The following is a 6,525-nucleotide window of genomic DNA, read 5'->3' as shown; positions in this document are numbered from 1 at the left end:
ATGTGCACAAACAAACATTTAGTACTTGATCTGTCTATGTCCATTTCAATGCATTAGAGTCTTTTGATGATACTTCAAGAGTAGTTTAACCAATTTTTGTAAGCAATTTTATAAATTATAAAGTCACAGTCTAGTACCTTCATTTAGTTTCCCCAGCAGTGTATGTACACTGATACAATATCAACCTTAAGGTCCATAATTAATTTTAAACCTTCTACTTTGCCACACTACTAAAACCCAAGTTTCTTCTTTTAAATATGCTTGTGGAAGATGCTTCTGCACTTTCCTGCAATGCTGGTGACCATCTAGATGATGCTGGTTAGCTGAAATTCTCTTCAGTAGACTCAACACAAATTCTCTTCAGTAGAAGACAAAATTTTTCACTCATCCCAAGTATCTCCATATTGGTTTACTTTCCCTTTGTGTGTGTGTGTGTGTGTGTGTGTGTGTGTGTGTGTGTGTGCTCTTTCTTGCACAGACTGAAGTGGGGTATCTCCTTTTTGTGACAAGGTTACTTCATATGTTTCTCTGTTCTTACTTCTTAATTCTTCATAGGTAACAACTTTTCTCTTAGGACTTTCTTCCACAATTGTGTTAGGTCCTTGGGCATTATAATCAGTAATACTAGTAGGAGAGGATTCATTCATTGAAGCATTGAAGGGGAGTGGTTCATAAAGAGGAAAAGCACCTTCTTTTGGACTGCTTTCAGAAGTTGGAGATGTCCCTGACTGCACAGGCATTTTTGAATCAAATTCTGACTTTTGTGAAAAATACCCAGGTGATGCAAGTCGACTTCCTGGTCCCATTCGCAAAGTTACTCCAAGAGGAGAATTTTCAAGTTGTTTAAACTTCTCTTGGCAAGTTTTCACATAGGAGTTTTTTCCAGCAAAATATCCCATTATGCAAGCAAATGTAATTTTAGGGATAGAACCATATTTGGGATGACTGCAAAGAATTTCTTTAGTAATTAATCCCTGAGTAACCAACACACTAGTTGCAGAAAAGGGAACAGATCTGTACCAGAATCTCTTTCGATTACATTCAGCAAAGATTCTTCTTTCTTCTTCTATTGGTATGTAATCCATTCCAATGTTAGGGAGTAGTGGTGAGACTTTTGCATTCTACTCTGTCCCAAAATTGGTCCTTCCATTCATCTTGCCTCCCATCATGGCAGCAGCAAGGGGAAGCAATGACACACGCCAGCCTCCCCAAGAGGGAGGAGTGTGGGGGGGAACCAATGGTTTGAATTCTTATAAATTTGGGTCAATTCTCAATATATTTTAGAAATGAGGCCTTTATCAAAACCCTTGAATGTAAAAATGTTTTCCCAATTTATTATTTCTCTTCTAATTTTATGTACATTGGTTTTGTTTGTACAAAAACCTTTTAATTTAATATAATAAAACTTATCTATTTTGTGTTTAGTAATGATCTCCAGTTCTTTGGTCACAATTTTCTTACTTTTTCTCAGATCTCAAAGGCAAACTATCCGATGTCCTTCTAATTTGCTTATAATATCACTCCTTATATCTAAATAATGAACTCATTTTGACCTCAGTTTAGTATATGCTTTGAGGTGTGGGTCAATGCCTAGTTTCTGCCACAGTAGTTTCCAGTTTTCCCAGCAGTTTTTATCAGATAGTGAGTTCTTATTCCAAAAGCTAGGATGTTTGGGTTTGTCAAACATTAGATTGCTGTAGTCATAGACTATTTTGTCTTATGAACCTAACCTATTCCACTGATCAACTACTCTATTTCTTAGCCAGTATCAAATAATTTTGATGACTGCTGCTTTATAGTAAACTGTATTTTAAGTCTGGCACAACTAGGCCACCTTCATTTATATTTCTTTTCATTAATTCCCTTGAAATTTTTGACTTTTTATTCTTCCAGAAGAACTTTGTTATTATTTTTTCTAGATTTGAAAATTTTCTTGGAAGTTGGATTGGTATGGCACTAAATAATTACACTAATTTAGGTAACACTGTTGTTTTTATTATATGAGCTTAGCCTACCCAGGAGCACTTGATACTTTTACAATTGATTAGATCTGACTTTATTTTTGTGGAAAGTGTTTTGTAGTTGTATTCATATAGTTTCTGACTTTGCCTTGGTAGATAGACTCCTAAATATATATATTTTTATTTATCAACAGTTATTTTAAATGGAATTTCTCTTCGTATCACTTGCTGCTGAATTTTGTTAATAATATATAAAGATGGGGCGGAGCCAAGATGGCGGAGCAGGCACACACGACTCTCTAAGCTCCTCTCATTACCCTCATAAACAAATATTTAATCCAGCTTCAAAAATAACTCTTCACTGCTTAAATTCATGAAGATAAGAAGCACTACAACTTACCAGCCGATCCGGAAGCTCGCCAGGAAAGGTTTGTCCTGAGGGACCAGGAACAGACTATCACAGGCAGTGAGAGGCTGGCGTCCTGAGCAGACCAGGGGCGGGGGTGATCTCTGTGGCTAGAGAAGTTATAGGGACCACTCTGCTATAGGCTAACTGCTCTGCCTTGATTACAAAGCAGTAAACTGGCAGAGAAGTTAAAGCCTAAAACAGAGGGTCCTCTAAAAAACACCAGAACCTAATGAGATCTGGCTGTAACCCCTCAAACCCGGAAGTGACTCAGGCAGACTTTACCGCAGCCCTGTGGTAAAATCCGGCAATTCGGGGCTTTTGCGGGGGTAGTTACTAGTCTGCACGACAGTGGGGCACAGCCTGGGCAGCTATAATCAGCAGTGTGGGGGGCTCAGCCTGGGGCAATAGAACTTCCCCAGCTGACTGCGCTTCCCGGGCAGACACTTCCAGTCCCTGCAAATCCATTCAGTGCTCAGCTGCTAATACCCACAGCCCCAGGGTAGGGTTTGGCTTGGGAAGTGAAACTCTCACTACTAAGTGTCTAGCTCCAGGGCAGTCATTATCTCACACTGCTGAGGTTCTTTGAAAGGCACTTTCCCAGCCCGGCCCTGCAGGCCTGAGTTACTTTCTGGTGGGGAACTCTTTCCCAGAGCACTCCAGTACCTTGCTGCTTTTTGTAGTGGGTCGACAGGACAGCCACCCCGTCCATATACCTTACACTGCTCTGCAAAGGAAGCTGGTAACCTCCTGGCTCTGAAGGCAAACCTTACAGGCTTTAACAAAATGAGTAAAAAAAATCAAAAGAACGATTGATAGTTTCTACTCAGAAAGAGAACAGCTTTTCAACCCTGAAGAGACTAATAGCAGACAGTCTCCAGACAATTGTTGGTCTCTAATACAGAAGGCTCTCCTAGAAGAGACTATTCAAAACCTTAAAAGAGAGCTAGAAGAAAAATGGGGAAAGGAAAGAGAAGCTATGCAAAAGAGTACAGAAAAGGCACAAAACTCATTAAAAGAAAAATTTGATAAAGTGGAAAAAGAAAACAACTTCCTGAAATGTGAATTGGAAAAGGTAAAAAACAGAGTTTGCGAATTGGAAAAAGAAAATGACTCACTAAAAAAAAAAAAAAAAAAAAAAAAAAAAAAAAAATTAGTGAAATGGAAAAAAATTCCATAGAGCAAAACAACTCAATTGGACATATACAAAAAGAAGTAAAAAAAGCTAATGAAGAAAATAACTCACTAAAAATTAGAACTGAACAAATAGAAATGACAGATTCATTGAGACATCAAGAATCAGTCAAGCAAAACCAAAAAAATGAAAGATTGGGAAAAAAATGTCAAATATTTACTGGGAAAAACAACAGATCTGGAAAATAGATCTAGGAGAGATAACCTGAGGATCATTGGACTACCCGAAAATTATGATGAAAAAAAGAGCCTAGATACTATTTTACAGGAAATCATCAAAGAGAACTGCCCAGAAGTAATAGAACCAGAAGGGAAAATAGGCATTGAAAGAATTCATCGAACACCTTCTGAAAAAGACCCTAAAATAAAGACTCCAAGGAATATTGTGGCCAAACTTGAGAATTTCCAGACTAAAGAAAAAATTTTACAAGCAGCCAGGAAAAAATAGTTCAAATACCGACATGCCACAATAAGGGTCACGCAAGATCTGGCTGCCTCAACATTAAAGGATCGAAGGGCCTGGAATCAGATATTCCAAAAGGCAAAAGAACTTGGAATGCAGCCAAGAATAAACTATCCAGCTAAGCTGAGTATTTTTTTCCACGGAAGAAGATGGATATTTAATGAAATAGAGGAATTCCATCTGTTTCTAAGGAAAAAACCAGACTTAAACAAACAATTTGATCTTCAACAACAGGAATCAAGAGAAGTAGAAAAAGGTAAAAGGAACTCTTGATAACTGTATTTCTGTTGTGAATATACATAAAAATCATATGTATAATTTGATTTTGCCGATATAATATAAAAAAGGGAAGTAGAAATGGAAAGGGGATAGTGCCAGAAAAAGGAAAGAAGGGAGATAAAAAGAGGGAAACTACATGCAACAATGAGGCAGAGGAAACCTATCATATATGAGGGAACTTAGAGAGGGGAGGAACATTGTGTGAATCCTACTCTCATCAGAGTTGGCTCAAAGAGGAAACAATTGACATATTTGTTTTACACAGATTCTTCTCCCACTTCATTAAAAAGTGGAAGAGGAAAAGGGAGAAGGAAAAAGAGTAATAAGGGAAGGGTACAAGAAATGGGAAGGGATTCCAAGGGAGGAAGGAGGGATACTAAAGAGGGAGAGCTGTGCAACGTTAGTGGGACCAATAGGGAAGAAGGGAAGGAGGGCAAGAAAAAGAAAAGTATAATCTGGGGATATTAGGATGGCAGGAAATGCAGAATTGGTTATTTTAACCACAAATGTGAATGGGATGAACTCTCCCATAAAGAGGAGGCAGATAGCAGACTGGATCAAAAGTCAGAACCCTACAATCTGTTGTTTACAGGAAACACATTTAAAACAGGGAGATACATACAGACTAAAGGTAAAAGGCTGGAGCAGAATCTATTGTGCTTCAGGTGAAGTCAAAAAAGCAGGGGTAGCCATCCTTATCTCAGATCAAGCAAAAGCAAAGATTGATCTAATTAAAAGAGATAAGGAAGGAAACTATATCTTGCTTAAGGGTACTATAGAGAATGAAGCAATATCAGTATTAAACATATATGCACCAAGTGGTATTGCATCTAACTTCCTTAAAGAGAAGCTAAGAGAGTTGCGAGAAGAAATAGACAGCAAAACTATAATAGTGGGAGATCTCAATCTTGCACTCTCAGATTTAGATAAATCAAATCACAAAACAAATAAGAAAGAAATTAAAGAGGTAAATAGAATATTAGAAAAAATAGGTATGATAGATCTCTGGAGAAAACTGAATGGTGACAGAAAGGAGTATACTTTCTTCTCAGCAGTTCATGGAACCTACACAAAAATTGACCATATATTAGGACATAAAGACCTCAAAATTAAATGCAGGAAGGCAGAAATAGTAAATGTTTTTTTTTTTTTTTTTTTTCAGATCACAATGCAATAAAAACTACATTTAACAAAAAGTTAGGTGTAAATAGACCAAAAAGTAATTGGAAACTAAATAATCTCATCTTAAAGAATGATTGGGTGAAACAGCAAATTATAGACACAATTAATAATTTCACTCAAGATAATGACAACAATGAGACATCATATCAAAATTTATGGGATGCAGCCAAAGCAGTAATAAGGGGAAATTTTATATCCTTAGAGGCTTACTTTAATAAAATAGAAAAAGAGAAGATCAATGAATTGGGCCTGGAACTTAAAAAGTTAGAAAAAGACCAAATTAAAAACCCCCAATCAGTTACTAAACTTGAAATTCTAAAATTAAAAGGAGAAATTAATAATATAGAAAGTAAAAAAAAAAAAAAAAAAAACTATTGAACTAATAAATAAAACTAAGAGTTGGTTTTATGAAAAAACCAATAAAATTGATAAACCTTTGGTAAATCTGATTAGAAAAAGGAGAGAGGGAAATCAAATTGGCAGTCTTAAAAATGAAAAAGGAGAACTTACGACTGATGAAGAGGAAATTAAAGAAATAATAAGGGGTTACTTTGCCCAACTTTATGCCAATAAATTTGATAACCTAAGTGAAATGGATGACTACTTCCAAAAATATAGGCTTCCCAGATTATCAGAGGAGGAAGTAAATTGCTTAAATAGTCCCATTTCAGAAAAAGAAATACAAGAAGCTATTAATCGACTCCCTAAAATAAATTCCCAGGATCAGGTGGATTTACATGTGAATTCTACTAAACATTCAAAGAACAATTAGCCCCAATGCTTTATAAACTATTTGAAAAAATAGGGAATGAAGGAGTCCTACCAAATTCCTTTTATGACACAGACATGGTACTGATACCTAAACCAGGTAGATTTAAAAAGAGAAAGAAAATTATAGACCAATCTCCCTAATGAATATTGATGCTAAAATCTTAAATAAAATGTTAGCAAAAAGACTATAGAAAATCATCCCCAGGATAATACATCATGATCAAGTAGGTTTTATACCAGGAATGCAGGGCTGGTTCAATATTAGGAAA

At 36.2% G+C, this 6,525-nt stretch overlaps 1 pseudogene; it reads right to left on the bottom strand.

The window, feature by feature from the left end:
- Positions 1 to 380: 380 nt before the first annotated feature.
- Positions 381 to 1,154, bottom strand: LOC127548483 (OCIA domain-containing protein 1-like; annotated as a pseudogene).
- Positions 1,155 to 6,525: the final 5,371 nt, after the last annotated feature.

Source organism: Antechinus flavipes, chromosome 2 (genome assembly GCF_016432865.1).
Source record: "Antechinus flavipes isolate AdamAnt ecotype Samford, QLD, Australia chromosome 2, AdamAnt_v2, whole genome shotgun sequence".
Classification (NCBI taxonomy): domain Eukaryota; kingdom Metazoa; phylum Chordata; class Mammalia; order Dasyuromorphia; family Dasyuridae; genus Antechinus; species Antechinus flavipes.
Note: the sequence above shows the minus strand (reverse complement) of the source record. Positions and strands in the feature narration are given on the sequence as shown.